Genomic DNA, 21,052 nt, shown 5'->3' with positions numbered 1-21,052 from the left:
ACCATCACTCACCCTCGTGCCAAATCCAACCAGTATGTGTGGGAAAAATGACAAAACCTGCTCCGCTGTAATCAGGCGTCGCAGCACACCTGTGACACGCTAGGTGCCTCAGGTGGGACCCCGATGATGAAGCATGCCACCAACTTGGTTGGTGGGTGAGGGGTCTTTTTGACATAACCTAACTGTGTTTCTTTTCAAAATTTTAGTGTTTGGCACATCACGGACGTATGTGGGCACATCAAAACGATATATTACAAAACTACCTGTGTTTGGGGGGAGAGGGCACCTATGTTTTTGGTCCTGTGTGCGGCCTTCATCTAGGGAAACCTACATAACCCAGACATTTTATAAAACTACAGGGAGTGCAGAATTATTAGGCAAGTTGTATTTTTGAGGATTAATTTTATTATTGAACAACAACCATGTTCTCAATGAACCCAAAAAACTCATTAATATCAAAGCTGAATATTTTTGGAAGTAGTTTTTAGTTTGTTTTTAGTTTTAGCTATGTTAGGGGGATATCTGTGTGTGCAGGTGACTATTACTGTGCATAATTATTAGGCAACTTAACAAAAAAAAAATATATACCCATTTCAATTATTTATTATTACCAGTGAAACCAATATAACATCTCAACATTCACAAATATACATTTCTGACATTCAAAAACAAAACAAAAACAAATCAGTGACCAATATAGCCACCTTTCTTTGCAAGGACACTCAAAAGCCTGCCATCCATGGATTCTGTCAGTGTTTTGATCTGTTCACCATCAACATTGCGTGCAGCAGCAACCACAGCCTCCCAGACACTGTTCAGAGAGGTGTACTGTTTTCCCTCCTTGTAAATCTCACATTTGATGATGGACCACAGGTTCTCAATGGGGTTCAGATCAGGTGAACAAGGAGGCCATGTCATTAGATTTCCTTCTTTTATACCCTTTCTTGCCAGCCACGCTGTGGAGTACTTGGACGCGTGTGATGGAGCATTGTCCTGCATGAAAATCATGTTTTTCTTGAAGGATGCAGACTTCTTCCTGTACCACTGCTTGAAGAAGGTGTCTTCCAGGAACTGGCAATAGGACTGGGAGTTGAGCTTGACTCCATCCTCAACCCGAAAAGGCCCCACAAGCTCATCTTTGATAATACCAGCCCAAACCAGTACTCCACCTCCACCTTGCTGGCGTCTGAGTCGGACTGGAGCTCTCTGCCCTTTACCAATCCAGCCACGGGCCCATCCATCTGGCCCATCAAGACTCACTCTCATTTCATCAGTCCATAAAACCTTAGAAAAATCAGTCTTGAGATATTTCTTGGCCCAGTCTTGACATTTCAGCTTGTGTGTCTTGTTCAGTGGTGGTCGTCTTTCAGCCTTTCTTACCTTGGCCATGTCTCTGAGTATTGCACACCTTGTGCTTTTGGGCACTCCAGTGATGTTGCAGCTCTGAAATATGGCCAAACTGGTGGCAAGTGGCATCGTGGCAGCTGCACGCTTGACTTTTCTCAGTTCATGGGCAGTTATTTTGCGCCTTGGTTTTTCCACACGCTTCTTGCGACCCTGTTTACTATTTTGAATGAAACGCTTGATTGTTCGATGATCACGCTTCAGAAGCTTTGCAATTTTAAGAGTGCTGCATCCCTCTGCAAGATATCTCACTATTTTTGACTTTTCGGAGCCTGTCAAGTCCTTCTTTTGACTCATTTTGCCAAAGGAAAGGAAGTTGCCTAATAATTATGCACACCTGATATAGGGTGTTGATGTCATTAGACCACACCCCTTCTCATTACAGAGATGCAAATCACCTAATATGCTTAATTGGTAGTAGGCTTTCGAGCCTATACAGCTTGGAGTAAGACAACATGCATAAAGAGGATGATGTGGTCAAAATACTCATTTGCCTAATAATTCTGCACTCCCTGTAGACACCCCAAGGAGTCCAGGGAGCTTGCGTGGATCCCCCAACATTTTCTTACCCAGACTCCTCTGTAAACCTCAATGTGCTTAAAAAAAGCATATTTTCCTGACTTTTCTTCGTAGGATCACCACTCCAGCACAAAATTCCTACTCCCCAGTGTTCCCCTCAGCCTCCCAAGTAAAATGACACCTCACTTATGTGGGTCCCCAAAGCAGAGTCAGTCTAAAGATGTATAAAAGAATATGTCCTTATAAACTTGCTGTGCTATCCCCTCTATCTCTACAAGTTTTGGGCCTTATTCTGTTGCAGGCACCTGGCCCACCCACACAAGTGAGGTATCATTTTTATCGGGAGACTTGGGGGAACGCTGGGTGGAAGGAAATTTGTGGCTCCACTCAGATTCCAGAACTTTCTGTCACCGAAATGTGTGGAGAATGTGTTTTTTTAGACAGAATTTGAGGCTTGCAAAGGATTCTGGGTAACATAAGCTGGTCCGAGCCACACAAGTCACCCCATCTTGGATTCCCCTAGGTCTCTAGTTTTCAGAAATGCCCAGGTTTGGTAGGTTTCCCTAGGTGGCGGCTGAGCTACAGGCCAAAATCTACAGGTAGGCACTTTGCAAAAAACACCTCTGTTTTCCTTCACCAATTTGGCTGTGTCCACGTTGCGCTTTGGGGCGTTTCCTGTCACGGGCGCTAGGCCTACCCACACAAGTGAGGTATCATTTTTATCGGGAGACGTGGGGGGACGCTGGGTGGAAGGAAATTCGTGGCTCCTCTCAGATTCCAGAACTTTCTGCCACAGAAATGTGAGGAACATGTGTATTTTTAGCCAAATTTTGAGGTTTGCAAAGGATTCTGGGTAACAGAACCTGGTCCGAGCCACACAAGTCACCCCATCTTGGATTCCCCTAGGTCTCTAGTTTTCAGAAATGCACAGGTTTGGTAGGTTTCCCTAGGTGGGGCTGAGCTACAGGCCAAAATCTACAGGTAGGCACTTTGCAAAAAACACCTCTGTTTTCCTTCACCAATTTGGCTGTGTCCACGTTGCACTTTGGGGTGTTTCCTGTCGCGGGCGCTAGGCCTACCCACACAAGTGAGGTATCATTTTTATCGGGAGACGTGGGGGAACGCTGGGTGGAAGGAAATTTGTGGCTCCTCTCAGATTCCAGAACTTTCTGCCACAGAAATGTGAGGAACATGTGGTTTTTTTAGCCACATTTTGAGGTTTGCAAAGGATTCTGGGTAACAGAACCTGGTCCGAGCCACACAAGTCACCCCATCTTGGATTCCCCTAGGTCTCTAGTTTTCAGAAATGCACAGGTTTGGTAGGTGTCCCTAGGTGGCGGCTGAGCTACAGGCCAAAATCTACAGGTAGGCACTTTGCAAAAAACACCTCTGTTTTCCTTCACCAATTTGGCTGTGTCCACGTTGCGCTTTGGGGCATTTCCTGTCGCGGGCGCTAGGCCTACCCACACAAGTGAGGTATCATTTTTATCGGGAGATGTGGGGGAACGCTGGGTGGAAGGAAATTCGTGGCTCCTCTCAGATTCCAGAACTTTCTGCCACAGAAATGTGAGGAACATGTGTTTTTTAGCCAAATTTTGAGGTTTGCAAAGGATTCTGGGTAACAGAACCTGGTCCGAGCCACACAAGTCACCCCATCTTGGATTCCCCTAGGTCTCTAGTTTTCAGAAATGCACAGGTTTGGTAGGTTTCCCTAGGTGGCGTCTGAGCTACAGGCCAAAATCTACAGGTAGGCACTTTGCAAAAAACACCTCTGTTTTCCTTCACCAATTTGGCTGTGTCCACGTTGCGCTTTGGGGCGTTTCCTGTCGCGGGCGCTAGGCCTACCCACACAAGTGAGGTATAATTTTTATCGGGAGACGTGGGGGAACGCTGGGTGGAAGGAAATTCGTGGCTCCTCTCAGATTCCAGAACTTTCTGCCACAGAAATGTGAGGAACATGTGTATTTTTAGCCAAATTTTGAGGTTTGCAAAGGATTCTGGGTAACAGAACCTGGTCCGAGCCACACAAGTCACCCCAGCTTGGATTCCCCTAGGTCTCTAGTTTTCAGAAATGCACAGGTTTAGTAGGTTTCCCTAGGTGGCGGCTGAGCTACAGGCCAAAATCTACAGGTAGGCACTTTGCAAAAAACACCTCTGTTTTCCTTCACCAATTTGGCTGTGTCCACGTTGCGCTTTGGGGCGTTTCCTGTCGCGGGCGCTAGGCCTACCCACACAAGTGAGATATCATTTTTATCGGGAGACGTGGGGGAACGCTGGGTGGAAGGAAATTCGTGGCTCCTCTCAGATTCCAGAACTTTCTGCCACAGAAATGTGAGGAACATGTGTTTTTTTAGCCAAATTTTGAGGTTTGCAAAGGATTCTGGGTAACAGAACCTGGTCCGAGCCACACAAGTCACCCAATCTTGGATTCCCCTAGGTCTCTAGTTTTCAGAAATGCACAGGTTTGGTAGGTTTCCCTAGGTGGCGGCTGAGCTACAGGCCAAAATCTACAGGTAGGCACTTTGCAAAAAACACCTCTGTTTTCCTTCACCAATTTGGCTGTGTCCACGTTGCGCTTTGGGGCGTTTCCTGTCGCGGGCGCTAGGCCTACACACACAAGTGAGGTATCATTTTTATCGGGAGACGTGGGGGAACGCTGGGTGGAAGGAAATTCGTGGCTCCTCTCAGATTCCAGAACTTTCTGCCACAGAAATGTGAGGAACATGTGTTTTTTTAGCCAAATTTTGAGGTTTGCAAAGGATTCTGGGTAACAGAACCTGGTCCGAGCCACACAAGTCACCCCATCTTGGATTCCCCTAGGTCTCTAGTTTTCAGAAATGCCCAGGTTTGGTAGGTTTCCCTAGGTGGCGGCTGAGCTACAGGCCAAAATCTACAGGTAGGCACTTTGCAAAAAACACCTCTGTTTTCCTTCACCAATTTGGCTGTGTCCACGTTGCGCTTTGGGGCGTTTCCTGTCACGGGCGCTAGGCCTACCCACACAAGTGAGGTATCATTTTTATCGGGAGACGTGGGGGAACGCTGGGTGGAAGGAAATTCGTGGCTCCTCTCAGATTCCAGAACTTTCTGCCACAGAAATGTGAGGAACATGTGTATTTTTAGCCAAATTTTGAGGTTTGCAAAGGATTCTGGGTAACAGAACCTGGTCCGAGCCACACAAGTCACCCCATCTTGGATTCCCCTAGGTCTCAAGTTTTCAGAAATGCACAGGTTTGGTAGGTTTCCCTAGGTGGCGGCTGAGCTACAGGCCAAAATCTACAGGTAGGCACTTTGCAAAAAACACCTCTGTTTTCCTTCACCAATTTGGCTGTGTCCACGTTGCACTTTGGGGTGTTTCCTGTCGCGGGCACTAGGACTACCCACACAAGTGAGGTATCATTTTTATCGGGAGACGTGGGGGAACGCTGGGTGGAAGGAAATTCGTGGCTCCTCTCAGATTCCAGAACTTTCTGCCACAGAAATGTGAGGAACATGTGGTTTTTTTAGCCAAATTTTGAGGTTTGCAAAGGATTCTGGGTAACAGAACCTGGTCCGAGCCACACAAGTCACCCCATCTTGGATTCCCCTAGGTCTCTAGTTTTCAGAAATGCACAGGTTTGGTAGGTTTCCCTAGGTGGCGGCTGAGCTACAGGCCAAAATCTACAGGTAGGCACTTTGCAAAAAACACCTCTGTTTTCCTTCACCAATTTGGCTGTGTCCACGTTGCGCTTTGGGGCGTTTCCTGTCGCGGGCGCTAGGCCTACCCACACAAGTGAGGTATCATTTTTATCGGGAGACGTGGGGGAACGCTGGGTGGAAGGAAATTCGTGGCTCCTCTAAGATTCCAGAACTTTCTGCCACAGAAATGTGAGGAACATGTGTTTTTTTAGCCAAATTGTGAGGTTTGCAAAGGATTCTGGGTAACAGAACCTGGTCTGAGCCACACAAGTCACCCCATCTTGGATTCCCCTAGGTCTCTAGTTTTCAGAAATGCACAGGTTTGGTAGGTTTCCCTAGGTGGCGTCTGAGCTACAGGCCAAAATCTACAGGTAGGCACTTTGCAAAAAACACCTCTGTTTTCCTTCACCAATTTGGCTGTGTCCACGTTGCGCTTTGGGGCGTTTCCTGTCACGGGCGCTAGGCCTACCCACACAAGTGAGGTATCATTTTTATCGGGAGACGTGGGGGAACGCTGGGTGGAAGGAAATTCGTGGCTCCTCTCAGATTCCAGAACTTTCTGCCACAGAAATGTGAGGAACATGTGTATTTTTAGCCAAATTTTGAGGTTTGCAAAGGATTCTGGGTAACAGAACCTGGTCCGAGCCACACAAGTCACCCCATCTTGGATTCCCCTAGGTCTCTAGTTTTCAGAAATGCACAGGTTTGGTAGGTTTCCCTAGGTGGCGGCTGAGCTACAGGCCAAAATCTACAGGTAGGCACTTTGCAAAAAACACCTCTGTTTTCCTTCACCAATTTGGCTGTGTCCACGTTGCACTTTGGGGTGTTTCCTGTCGCGGGCGCTAGGCCTACCCACACAAGTGAGGTATCATTTTTATCGGGAGACGTGGGGGAACGCTGGGTGGAAGGAAATTCGTGGCTCCTCTCAGATTCCAGAACTTTCTGCCACAGAAATGTGAGGAACATGTGGTTTTTTTAGCCAAATTTTGAAGTTTGCAAAGGATTCTGGGTAACAGAACCTGGTCCGAGCCACACAAGTCACCCAATCTTGGATTCCCCTAGGTCTCTAGTTTTCAGAAATGCACAGGTTTGGTAGGTTTCCCTAGGTGGCGGCTGAGCTACAGGCCAAAATCTACAGGTAGGCACTTTGCAAAAAACACCTCTGTTTTCCTTCACCAATTTGGCTGTGTCCACGTTGCGCTTTGGGGCGTTTCCTGTCGCGGGCGCTAGGCCTACACACACAAGTGAGGTATCATTTTTATCGGGAGACGTGGGGGAACGCTGGGTGGAAGGAAATTCGTGGCTCCTCTCAGATTCCAGAACTTTCTGCCACAGAAATGTGAGGAACATGTGTTTTTTTAGCCAAATTTTGAGGTTTGCAAAGGATTCTGGGTAACAGAACCTGGTCCGAGCCACACAAGTCACCCCATCTTGGATTCCCCTAGGTCTCTAGTTTTCAGAAATGCCCAGGTTTGGTAGGTTTCCCTAGGTGGCGGCTGAGCTACAGGCCAAAATCTACAGGTAGGCACTTTGCAAAAAACACCTCTGTTTTCCTTCACCAATTTGGCTGTGTCCACGTTGCGCTTTGGGGCGTTTCCTGTCACGGGCGCTAGGCCTACCCACACAAGTGAGGTATCATTTTTATCGGGAGACGTGGGGGAACGCTGGGTGGAAGGAAATTCGTGGCTCCTCTCAGATTCCAGAACTTTCTGCCACAGAAATGTGAGGAACATGTGTATTTTTAGCCAAATTTTGAGGTTTGCAAAGGATTCTGGGTAACAGAACCTGGTCCGAGCCACACAAGTCACCCCATCTTGGATTCCCCTAGGTCTCTAGTTTTCAGAAATGCACAGGTTTGGTAGGTTTCCCTAGGTGGCGGCTGAGCTACAGGCCAAAATCTACAGGTAGGCACTTTGCAAAAAACACCTCTGTTTTCCTTCACCAATTTGGCTGTGTCCACGTTGCACTTTGGGGTGTTTCCTGTCGCGGGCGCTAGGCCTACCCACACAAGTGAGGTATCATTTTTATCGGGAGACGTGGGGGAACGCTGGGTGGAAGGAAATTCGTGGCTCCTCTCAGATTCCAGAACTTTCTGCCACAGAAATGTGAGGAACATGTGGTTTTTTTAGCCAAATTTTGAGGTTTGCAAAGGATTCTGGGTAACAGAACCTGGTCCGAGCCACACAAGTCACCCCATCTTGGATTCCCCTAGGTCTCTAGTTTTCAGAAATGCACAGGTTTGGTAGGTTTCCCTAGGTGGCGGCTGAGCTACAGGCCAAAATCTACAGGTAGGCACTTTGCAAAAAACACCTCTGTTTTCCTTCACCAATTTGGCTGTGTCCACGTTGCGCTTTGGGGCGTTTCCTGTCGCGGGCGCTAGGCCTACCCACACAAGTGAGGTATCATTTTTATCGGGAGACGTGGGGGAACGCTGGGTGGAAGGAAATTCGTGGCTCCTCTAAGATTCCAGAACTTTCTGCCACAGAAATGTGAGGAACATGTGTTTTTTTAGCCAAATTGTGAGGTTTGCAAAGGATTCTGGGTAACAGAACCTGGTCTGAGCCACACAAGTCACCCCATCTTGGATTCCCCTAGGTCTCTAGTTTTCAGAAATGCACAGGTTTGGTAGGTTTCCCTAGGTGGCGTCTGAGCTACAGGCCAAAATCTACAGGTAGGCACTTTGCAAAAAACACCTCTGTTTTCCTTCACCAATTTGGCTGTGTCTACGTTGCGCTTTGGGGCGTTTCCTGTCGCGGGCGCTAGGCCTACCCACACAAGTGAGGTATCATTTTTATCGGGAGACGTGGGGGAACGCTGGGTGGAAGGAAATTCGTGGCTCCTCTCAGATTCCAGAACTTTCTGCCACAGAAATGTGAGGAACATGTGTTTTTTTTAGCCACATTTTGAGGTTTGCAAAGGATTCTGGGTAACAGAACCTGGTCCGAGCCACACAAGTCACCCCATCTTGGATTCCCCTAGGTCTCTAGTTTTCAGAAATGCACAGGTTTAGTAGGTTTCCCTAGGTGGCGGCTGAGCTACAGGCCAAAATCTACAGGTAGGCACTTTGCAAAAAACACCTCTGTTTTCCTTCACCAATTTGGCTGTGTCCACGTTGCGCTTTGGGGCGTTTCCTGTCGCGGGCGCTAGGCCTACCCACACAAGTGAGATATCATTTTTATCGGGAGACGTGGGGGAACGCTGGGTGGAAGGAAATTCGTGGCTCCTCTCAGATTCCAGAACTTTCTGCCACAGAAATGTGAGGAACATGTGTTTTTTTAGCCAAATTTTGAGGTTTGCAAAGGATTCTGGGTAACAGAACCTGGTCCGAGCCACACAAGTCACCCCATCTTGGATTCCCCTAGGTCTCTAGTTTTCAGAAATGCACAGGTTTGGTAGGTTTCCCTAGGTGGCGGCTGAGCTACAGGCCAAAATCTACAGGTAGGCACTTTGCAAAAAACACCTCTGTTTTCCTTCACCAATTTGGCTGTGTCCACGTTGCGCTTTGGGGCGTTTCCTGTCGCGGGCGCTAGGCCTACCCACATAAGTGAGGTATCATTTTTATCGGGAGATGTGGGGGAACGCTGGGTGGAAGGAAATTCGTGGCTCCTCTCAGATTCCAGAACTTTCTGCCATAGAAATGTGAGGAACATGTGTTTTTTTAGCCACATTTGGAGGTTTGCAAAGGATTCTGGGTAACAGAACCTGGTCCGAGCCACACAAGTCACCCCATCTTGGATTCCCCTAGGTCTCTAGTTTTCAGAAATGCACAGGTTTGGTAGGTTTCCCTAGGTGGCGGCTGAGCTACAGGCCAAAATCTACAGGTAGGCACTTTGCAAAAAACACCTCTGTTTTCCTTCACCAATTTGGCTGTGTCCACGTTGCGCTTTAGGGCGTTTCCTGTCGCGGGCGCTAGGCCTACCCACACAAGTGAGGTATCATTTTTATCGGGAGACGTGGGGGAACGCTGGGTGGAAGGAAATTCGTGGCTCCTCTCAGATTCCAGAACTTTCTGCCACAGAAATGTGAGGAACATGTGTTTTTTTTAGCCACATTTTGAGGTTTGCAAAAGATTCTGGGTAACAGAACCTGGTCCGAGCCACACAAGTCACCCCATCTTGGATTCCCCTAGGTCTCTAGTTTTCAGAAATGCACAGGTTTGGTAGGTTTCCCTAGGTGGCGGCTGAGCTACAGGCCAAAATCTACAGGTAGGCACTTTGCAAAAAACACCTCTGTTTTCCTTCACCAATTTGGCTGTGTCCACGTTGCGCTTTGGGGCGTTTCCTGTCACGGGCGCTAGGCCTACCCACACAAGTGAGGTATCATTTTTATCGGGAGACGTGGGGGAACGCTGGGTGGAAGGAAATTCGTGGCTCCTCTCAGATTCCAGAACTTTCTGCCACAGAAATGTGAGGAACATGTGTATTTTTAGCCAAATTTTGAGGTTTGCAAAGGATTCTGGGTAACAGAACCTGGTCCGAGCCACACAAGTCACCCCATCTTGGATTCCCCTAGGTCTCTAGTTTTCAGAAATGCAGAGGTTTGGTAGGTTTCCCTAGGTGGCGGCTGAGCTACAGGCCAAAATCTACAGGTAGGCACTTTGCAAAAAACACCTCTGTTTTCCTTCACCAATTTGGCTGTGTCCACGTTGCACTTTGGGGTGTTTCCTGTCGCGGGCGCTAGGCCTACCCACACAAGTGAGGTATCATTTTTATCGGGAGACGTGGGGGAACGCTGGGTGGAAGGAAATTCGTGGCTCCTCTCAGATTCCAGAACTTTCTGCCACAGAAATGTGAGGAACATGTGGTTTTTTTAGCCAAATTTTGAGGTTTGCAAAGGATTCTGGGTAACAGAACCTGGTCCGAGCCACACAAGTCACCCCATCTTGGATTCCCCTAGGTCTCTAGTTTTCAGAAATGCACAGGTTTGGTAGGTTTCCCTAGGTGGCGGCTGAGCTACAGGCCAAAATCTACAGGTAGGCACTTTGCAAAAAACACCTCTGTTTTCCTTCACCAATTTGGCTGTGTCCACGTTGCGCTTTGGGGCGTTTCCTGTCGCGGGCGCTAGGCCTACCCACACAAGTGAGGTATCATTTTTATCGGGAGACGTGGGGGAACGCTGGGTGGAAGGAAATTCGTGGCTCCTCTAAGATTCCATAACTTTCTGCCACAGAAATGTGAGGAACATGTGTTTTTTTAGCCAAATTGTGAGGTTTGCAAAGGATTCTGGGTAACAGAACCTGGTCTGAGCCACACAAGTCACCCCATCTTGGATTCCCCTAGGTCTCTAGTTTTCAGAAATGCACAGGTTTGGTAGGTTTCCCTAGGTGGCGTCTGAGCTACAGGCCAGAATCTACAGGTAGGCACTTTGCAAAAAACACCTCTGTTTTCCTTCACCAATTTGGCTGTGTCTACGTTGCGCTTTGGGGCGTTTCCTGTCGCGGGCGCTAGGCCTACCCACACAAGTGAGGTATCATTTTTATCGGGAGACGTGGGGGAACGCTGGGTGGAAGGAAATTCGTGGCTCCTCTCAGATTCCAGAACTTTCTGCCACAGAAATGTGAGGAACATGTGTTTTTTTTAGCCACATTTTGAGGTTTGCAAAGGATTCTGGGTAACAGAACCTGGTCCGAGCCACACAAGTCACCCCATCTTGGATTCCCCTAGGTCTCTAGTTTTCAGAAATGCACAGGTTTAGTAGGTTTCCCTAGGTGGCGGCTGAGCTACAGGCCAAAATCTACAGGTAGGCACTTTGCAAAAAACACCTCTGTTTTCCTTCACCAATTTGGCTGTGTCCACGTTGCGCTTTGGGGCGTTTCCTGACGCGGGCGCTAGGCCTACCCACACAAGTGAGATATCATTTTTATCGGGAGACGTGGGGGAACGCTGGGTGGAAGGAAATTCGTGGCTCCTCTCAGATTCCAGAACTTTCTGCCACAGAAATGTGAGGAACATGTGTTTTTTTAGCCAAATTTTGAGGTTTGCAAAGGATTCTGGGTAACAGAACCTGGTCCGAGCCACACAAGTCACCCCATCTTGGATTCCCCTAGGTCTCTAGTTTTCAGAAATGCACAGGTTTGGTAGGTTTCCCTAGGTGGCGGCTGAGCTACAGGCCAAAATCTACAGGTAGGCACTTTGCAAAAAACACCTCTGTTTTCCTTCACCAATTTGGCTGTGTCCACGTTGCGCTTTGGGGCGTTTCCTGTCACGGGCGCTAGGCCTACCCACATAAGTGAGGTATCATTTTTATCGGGAGATGTGGGGGAACGCTGGGTGGAAGGAAATTCGTGGCTCCTCTCAGATTCCAGAACTTTCTGCCATAGAAATGTGAGGAACATGTGTTTTTTTAGCCACATTTGGAGGTTTGCAAAGGATTCTGGGTAACAGAACCTGGTCCGAGCCACACAAGTCACCCCATCTTGGATTCCCCTAGGTCTCTAGTTTTCAGAAATGCACAGGTTTGGTAGGTTTCCCTAGGTGGCGGCTGAGCTACAGGCCAAAATCTACAGGTAGGCACTTTGCAAAAAACACCTCTGTTTTCCTTCACCAATTTGGCTGTGTCCACGTTGCGCTTTAGGGCGTTTCCTGTCGCGGGCGCTAGGCCTACCCACACAAGTGAGGTATCATTTTTATCGGGAGACGTGGGGGAACGCTGGGTGGAAGGAAATTCGTGGCTCCTCTCAGATTCCAGAACTTTCTGCCACAGAAATGTGAGGAACATGTGTTTTTTTTGCCAAATTTTGAGGTTTGCAAAGGATTCTGGGTAACAGAACCTGGTCCGAGCCACACAAGTCACCCCATCTTGGATTCCCCTAGGTCTCTAGTTTTCAGAAATGCACAGGTTTGGTAGGTTTCCCTAGGTGGCGGCTGAGCTACAGGCCAAAATCTACAGGTAGGCACTTTGCAAAAAACACCTCTGTTTTCCTTCACCAATTTGGCTGTGTCCACGTTGCGCTTTGGGGCGTTTCCTGTCGCCGGCGCTAGGCCTACCCACACAAGTGAGGTATCATTTTTATCGGGAGACATGGGGGAACGCTGGGTGGAAGGAAATTCGTGGCTCCTCTCAGATTCCAGAGCTTTCTGCCACAGAAATGTGATGAACATGTGTTTTTTTAGCCAAATTTTGAGGTTTGCAAAGGATTCTGGGTAACAGAACCTGGTCCGAGCCACACAAGTCACCCCATCTTGGATTCCCCTAGGTCTCTAGTTTTCAGAAATGCACAGGTTTGGTAGGTTTCCCTAGGTGGCGGCTGAGCTACAGGCCAAAATCTACAGGTAGGCACTTTGCAAAAAACACCTCTGTTTTCCTTCACCAATTTGGCTGTGTCCACGTTGCGCTGTGGGGCGTTTCCTGTTGCGGGCGCTAGGCCTACCCACACAAGTGAGGTATCATTTTTATCGGGAGACGTGGGGGAACGCTGGGTGGAAGGAAATTCGTGGCTCCTCTCAGATTCCAGAACTTTCTGCCACAGAAATGTGAGGAACATGTGTTTTTTTTGCCAAATTTTGAGGTTTGCAAAGGATTCTGGGTAACAGAACCTGGTCCGAGCCACACAAGTCACCCCATCTTGGATTCCCCTAGGTCTCTAGTTTTCAGAAATGCACAGGTTTGGTAGGTTTCCCTAGGTGGCGGCTGAGCTACAGGCCAAAATCTACAGGTAGGCACTTTGCAAAAAACACCTCTGTTTTCCTTCACCAATTTGGCTGTGTCCACGTTGCGCTTTGGGGCGTTTCCTGTCGCGGGCGCTAGGCCTACCCACACAAGTGAGGTATCATTTTTATCGGGAGACGTGGGGGAACGCTGGGTGGAAGGAAATTCGTGGCTCCTCTCAGATTCCAGAACTTTCTGCCACAGAAATGTGAGGAACATGTGTTTTTTTTAGCCACATTTTGAGGTTTGCAAAAGATTCTGGGTAACAGAACCTGGTCCGAGCCACACAAGTCACCCCATCTTGGATTCCCCTAGGTCTCTAGTTTTCAGAAATGCACAGGTTTGGTAGGTTTCCCTAGGTGGCGGCTGATCTACAGGCCAAAATCTACAGGTAGGCACTTTGCAAAAAACACCTCTGTTTTCCTTCACCAATTTGGCTGTGTCCACGTTGCGCTTTGGGGCGTTTCCTGTCGCCGGCGCTAGGCCTACCCACACAAGTGAGGTATCATTTTTATCGGGAGACGTGGGGGAACGCTGGGTGGAAGGAAATTCGTGGCTCCTCTCAGATTCCAGAACTTTTTGCCACAGAAATGTGAGGAACATGTGTATTTTTAGCCAAATTTTGAGGTTTGCAAAGGATTCTGGGTAACAGAACCTGGTCCGAGCCACACAAGTCACCCCATCTTGGATTCCCCTAGGTCTCTAGTTTTCAGAAATGCACAGGTTTGGTAGGTTTCCCTAGGTGGCGGCTGAGCTACAGGCCAAAATCTACAGGTAGGCACTTTGCAAAAAACACCTCTGTTTTCCTTCACCAATTTGGCTGTGTCCACGTTGCGCTTTGGGGCGTTTCCTGTCGCCGGCGCTAGGCCTACCCACACAAGTGAGGTATCATTTTTATCGGGAGACATGGGGGAACGCTGGGTGGAAGGAAATTCGTGGCTCCTCTCAGATTCCAGAACTTTCTGCCACAGAAATGTGAGGAACATGTGTTTTTTTTTGCCAAATTTTGAGGTTTGCAAAGGATTCTGGGTAACAGAACCTGGTCCGAGCCACACAAGTCACCCCATCTTGGATTCCCCTAGGTCTCTAGTTTTCAGAAATGCACAGGTTTGGTAGGTTTCCCTAGGTGGCGGCTGAGCTACAGGCCAAAATCTACAGGTAGGCACTTTGCAAAAAACACCTCTGTTTTCCTTCACCAATTTGGCTGTGTCCACGTTGCGCTTTGGGGCGTTTCCTGTCGCGGGCGCTAGGCCTACCCACACAAGTGAGGTATCATTTTTATCGGGAGACGTGGGGGAACGCTGGGTGGAAGGAAATTCGTGGCTCCTCTCAGATTCCAGAACTTTCTGCCACAGAAATGTGAGGAACATGTGTTTTTTTTAGCCACATTTTGAGGTTTGCAAAAGATTCTGGGTAACAGAACCTGGTCCGAGCCACACAAGTCACCCCATCTTGGATTCCCCTAGGTCTCTAGTTTTCAGAAATGCACAGGTTTGGTAGGTTTCCCTAGGTGGCGGCTGATCTACAGGCCAAAATCTACAGGTAGGCACTTTGCAAAAAACACCTCTGTTTTCCTTCACCAATTTGGCTGTGTCCACGTTGCGCTTTGGGGCGTTTCCTGTCGCCGGCGCTAGGCCTACCCACACAAGTGAGGTATCATTTTTATCGGGAGACGTGGGGGAACGCTGGGTGGAAGGAAATTCGTGGCTCCTCTCAGATTCCAGAACTTTTTGCCACAGAAATGTGAGGAACATGTGTATTTTTAGCCAAATTTTGAGGTTTGCAAAGGATTCTGGGTAACAGAACCTGGTCCGAGCCACACAAGTCACCCCATCTTGGATTCCCCTAGGTCTCTAGTTTTCAGAAATGCACAGGTTTGGTAGGTTTCCCTAGGTGGCGGCTGAGCTACAGGCCAAAATCTACAGGTAGGCACTTTGCAAAAAACACCTCTGTTTTCCTTCACCAATTTGGCTGTGTCCACGTTGCGCTTTGGGGCGTTTCCTGTCGCCGGCGCTAGGCCTACCCACACAAGTGAGGTATCATTTTTATCGGGAGACATGGGGGAACGCTGGGTGGAAGGAAATTCGTGGCTCCTCTCAGATTCCAGAGCTTTCTGCCACAGAAATGTGATGAACATGTGTTTTTTTAGCCAAATTTTAAGGTTTGCAAAGGATTCTGGGTAACAGAACCTGGTCCGAGCCACACAAGTCACCCCATCTTGGATTCCCCTAGGTCTCTAGTTTTCAGAAATGCACAGGTTTGGTAGGTTTCCCTAGGTGGCGGCTGAGCTACAGGCCAAAATCTACAGGTAGGCACTTTGCAAAAAACACCTCTGTTTTCCTTCACCAATTTGGCTGTGTCCACGTTGCGCTGTGGGGCGTTTCCTGTTGCGGGCGCTAGGCCTACCCACACAAGTGAGGTATCATTTTTATCGGGAGACGTGGGGGAACGCTGGGTGGAAGGAAATTCGTGGCTCCTCTCAGATTCCAGAACTTTCTGCCACAGAAATGTGAGGAACATGTGTTTTTTTTGCCAAATTTTGAGGTTTGCAAAGGATTCTGGTAACAGAACCTGGTCCGAGCCACACAAGTCACCCCATCTTGGATTCCCCTAGGTCTCTAGTTTTCAGAAATGCACAGGTTTGGTAGGTTTCCCTAGGTGGCGGCTGAGCTACAGGCCAAAATCTACAGGTAGGCACTTTGCAAAAAACACCTCTGTTTTCCTTCACCAATTTGGCTGTGTCCACGTTGCGCTTTGGGGCGTTTCCTGTCGCCGGCGCTAGGCCTACCCACACAAGTGAGGTATCATTTTTATCGGGAGACATGGGGGAACGCTGGGTGGAAGGAAATTCGTGGCTCCTCTCAGATTCCAGAGCTTTCTGCCACAGAAATGTGATGAACATGTGTTTTTTTAGCCAAATTTTGAGGTTTGCAAAGGATTCTGGGTAACAGAACCTGGTCCGAGCCACACAAGTCACCCCATCTTGGATTCCCCTAGGTCTCTAGTTTTCAGAAATGCACAGGTTTGGTAGGTTTCCCTAGGTGGCGGCTGAGCTACAGGCCAAAATCTACAGGTAGGCACTTTGCAAAAAACACCTCTGTTTTCCTTCACCAATTTGGCTGTGTCCACGTTGCGCTGTGGGGCGTTTCCTGTTGCGGGCGCTAGGCCTACCCACACAAGTGAGGTATCATTTTTATCGGGAGACGTGGGGGAACGCTGGGTGGAAGGAAATTCGTGGCTCCTCTCAGATTCCAGAACTTTCTGCCACAGAAATGTGAGGAACATGTGTTTTTTTTGCCAAATTTTGAGGTTTGCAAAGGATTCTGGTAACAGAACCTGGTCCGAGCCACACAAGTCACCCCATCTTGGATTCCCCTAGGTCTCTAGTTTTCAGAAATGCACAGGTTTGGTAGGTTTCCCTAGGTGGCGGCTGAGCTACAGGCCAAAATCTACAGGTAGGCACTTTGCAAAAAACACCTCTGTTTTCCTTCACCAATTTGGCTGTGTCCACGTTGCGCTTTGGGGCGTTTCCTGTCGCGGGCGCTAGGCCTACCCACACAAGTGAGGTATCATTTTTATCGGGAGACGTGGGGGAACGCTGGGTGGAAGGAAATTCGTGGCTCCTCTCAGATTCCAGAACTTTCTGCCACAGAAATGTGAGGAACATGTGTTTTTTTTAGCCACATTTTGAGGTTTGCAAAAGATTCTGGGTAACAGAACCTGGTCCGAGCCACACAAGTCACCCCATCTTGGATTCCCCTAGGTCTCTAGTTTTCAGAAATGCACAGGTTTGGTAGGTTTCCCTAGGTGGCGGCTGAGCTACAGGCCAAAATCTACAGGTAGGCACTTTGCAAAAAACACCTCTGTTTTCCTTCACCAATTTGGCTGTGTCCACGTTGCGCTTTGGGGCGTTTCCTGTCGCCGGCGCTAGGCCTACCCACACAAGTGAGGTATCATTTTTATCGGGAGACGTGGGGGAACGCTGGGTGGAAGGAAATTCGTGGCTCCTCTCAGATTCCAGAACTTTTTGCCACAGAAATGTGAGGAACATGTGTATTTTTAGCCAAATTTTGAGGTTTGCAAAGGATTCTGGGTAACAGAACCTGGTCCGAGCCACACAAGTCACCCCATCTTGGATTCCCCTAGGTCTCTAGTTTTCAGAAATGCACAGGTTTGGTAGGTTTCCCTAGGTGGCGGCTGAGCTACAGGCCAAAATCTACAGGTAGGCACTTTGCAAAAAACACCTCTGTTTTCATTCACCAATTTGGCTGTGTCCACGTTGCGCTTTGGGGCGTTTCCTGTCGCGGGCGCTAGGCCTACCCACACAAGTGAGGTATCATTTTTATCGGGAGACGTGGGGGAACGCTGGGTGGAAGGAAATTCGTGGCTCCTCTCAGATTCCAGAACTTTCTGCCACAGAAATGTGAGGAACATGTGTTTTTTTTAGCCACATTTGGAGGTTTGCAAAGGATTCTGGGTTACAGAACCTGGTCCGAGCCACACAAGTCACCCCATCTTGGATTCCCCTAGGTCTCTAGTTTTCAGAAATGCACAGGTTTGGTAGGTTTCCCTAGGTGGCGGCTGAGCTACAGGCCAAAATCTACAGGTAGGCACTTTGCAAAAAACACCTCTGTTTTCCTTCACCAATTTGGCTGTGTCCACGTTGCGCTTTGGGGCGTTTCCTGTCGCGGGCGCTAGTCCTACCCACACAAGTGAGGTATCATTTTTATCGGGAGACGTGGGGGAACGCTGGGTGGAAGGAAATTCGTGGCTCCTGTCAGATTCCAGAACTTTCTGCCACAGAAATGTGAGGAACATGTGTTTTTTTAGCCAAATTTTGAGGTTTGCAAAGGATTCTGGGTAACAGAACCTGGTCTGAGCCACACAAGTCACCCCATCTTGGATTCCCCTAGGTCTCTAGTTTTCAGAAATGCACAGGTTTGGTAGGTTTCCCTAGGTGGCGGCTGAGCTACAGGCCAAAATCTACAGGTAGGCACTTTGCAAAAAACACCTCTGTTTTCCTTCACCACTTTGGCTGTGTCCACGTTGCGCTTTGGGGCGTTTCCTGTCGCGGGCACTAGGCCTACCCACACAAGTGAGGTATCATTTTTATCGGGAGACGTGGGGGAACGCTGGGTGGAAGGAAATTCGTGGCTCCTCTCAGATTCCAGAACTTTCTGCCACAGAAATGTGAGGAACATGTGTTTTTTTAGCCAAATTTTGAGGTTTGCAAAGGATTCTGGGTAACAGAACCTGGTCCGAGCCACACAAGTCACCCCATCTTGGATTCCCCTAGGTCTCTAGTTTTCAGAAATGCACAGGTTTAGTAGGTTTCCCTAGGTGGCGGCTGAGCTACAGGCCAAAATCTACAGGTAGGCACTTTGCAAAAAACACCTCTGTTTTCCTTCACCAATTTGGCTGTGTCCACGTTGCGCTTTGGGGCGTTTCCTGTCGCGGGCGCTAGGCCTACCCACACAAGTGAGATATCATTTTTATCGGGAGACGTGGGGGAACGCTGGGTGGAAGGAAATTCGTGGCTCCTCTTAGATTCCAGAACTTTCTGCCACAGAAATGTGAGGAAAATGTGTTTTTTTAGCCAAATTTTAAGGGTTTGCAAAGGATTCTGGGTAACAGAACCTGGTCCGAGCCACACAAGTCACCCCATCTTGGATTCCCCTAGGTCTCTAGTTTTCAGAAATGGAAAGGTTTGGTAGGTTTCCCTAGGTGGCGGCTGAGCTACAGGCCAAAATCTACAGGTAGGCACTTTGCAAAAAACACCTCTGTTTTCTGTGATGTGTCCACGTTGTGTTTTGGGGCATATCCTGTCGCGGGCGCTAGGCCTACTCACACAAGTGAGGTATCATTTTTATCGGGAGACTTGGGGGAACATAGAATAGCAAAACAAGTGTTATTGCCCCTTGTCTTTCTCTACATTTTTTCCTTCCAAATGTAAGACAGTGTGTAAAAAAGACGTCTATTTGAGAAATGCCCTGTAATTCACATGCTAGTATGGGCACCCCGGAATTCAGAGATGTGCAAATAACCACTGCTTCTCAACACCTTATCTTGTGCCCATTTTGGAAATACAAAGATTTTCTTGATAGCTATTTTTTACTCTTTATATTTCAGCAAATGAATTGCTGTATACCCGGCATAGATTGAAAACCCACTGCAGGGTGCAGGTCATTTATTGGCTCTGGGTAGCTAGAGTTCTTGATGAACATATAAGCCCTATATATCCCCGCAACCAGAAGAGTCCAGCAGACGTAACGGTATATTGCTTTCGAAAATCTGACATTGCTGGAAAAAGTTACAGAGTAAAACGTAGAGAAAAATTGATGTTTTTTTCACCTCAATTTCAATATTTTTCTTTTTCAGTTGTTATTTTCTGTAGGAAACCCTTGTAGGATCTACACAAATGACCCCTTGCTGAATTCAGATTTTTGTCTACTTTTCAAAAATGTTGCGGTTTCTGGGATCGAGCGTTGGTTTCATGCCCATTTCTGTCACTGACTGGAAGGAGGCTGAAAGCACAAAAAATCGTAAAAATGGGGTATGTCCCAGTAAAATGCCAAAATTGTGTTGAAAAATTGGGTTTTCTGATTCAAGTCTGCCTGTTCCTGAAAGCTGGGAAGCTGGTGATTTTATCACCGCAAACCCTTTGTTGATGCCCTTTTCAGGGGAAAAACCACAAGCCTTCTTCTGCAGCCCATTTTTCCAATTTTTTTGAAAAAAACGAAATTTTCACTGTTTTTTGGCTAATTTCTTGGCCTCCTTCTGGGGAACCCACAAAGTCTGGGTACCTCTAGAATCCCTAGGATGTTGGAAAAAAAGGACGCAAATTTGGCGTGGGTAGCTTATGTGAACAAAAAGTTATGAGGGCCTAAGCGCGAACTGCTCCAAATAGCCAAAAAAAGGCTCGGCACAGGAGGGGGAAAAGGCCTGGCAGCGAAGGGGTTAAAGGCTCAGCAAAGAGGGCTTCATGGCCCCCTCCCCTTTTAATTACACATTGGCCACAAGAGATGGGGTCTCTGGGGGTTTTCGAGGCTCCAGCAGGGCAGCAACATGCCCCCTCTCTTTATTTTCTACCTTTGCCCCGGGGATGGGGTCTCTGAGGCATCATCAAGGCTTAGATAGGGGGGTCACGTGCCCACCTCTCCCAAACAATGTATTTGTGCCGCCCCCACCTGTTTTTTGTTTCAAAAGATTTGAGATCATTTGTTTGCATTCCTTATGGCCGTGTCCCTATTTCCATAGCTGCTGCTTGTCATCAGTCATGAGGAAGAGTGTAATTATGAAAAATATGCGACTCAGCAGTAGATGCATAAAGGACGCCCGCACTTGAAGACAGAGTCAATCCAAAGAACCTTTATTTGACCAGTTCATGTGGTGGCACCGAGAGGGTGACTCATTTAGGTATAGTAGATACTTTCCTCAAACCAAAGTTTCCTGTTCCTCTCACACTTAATAAACATAGAAACATAGCGTCACCGTCACCCTCGCTCCATGTTTTTACAGTGAACATAGAAAAAGTACTTGCGTTTTATCAAAACTAGCATGGATGGAAAAAATACTGGCATTTTCCCACAATACCAAGGATACCGTGCAAATAATCTCAAGGCAAATTTCAAATCTCACATTATTCTTGATATTTTTTTCCCACATTATCATATCAATACTTTTCAAAAGGAAATCCTACTGTTCCAAGCATTGTTGTAAATGCGTCATTGTATCATTAGTAGTTCCAATTCAACACATATCCTATAGACACATACGCCCTTTTTCCTATCAATTCATTAATGATTTT

This window comes from Pleurodeles waltl, chromosome 6 (assembly GCF_031143425.1).
Source record: "Pleurodeles waltl isolate 20211129_DDA chromosome 6, aPleWal1.hap1.20221129, whole genome shotgun sequence".
NCBI classification, from domain to species: Eukaryota; Metazoa; Chordata; class Amphibia; order Caudata; family Salamandridae; genus Pleurodeles; species Pleurodeles waltl.
This window is presented reverse-complemented; position numbering follows the sequence as displayed.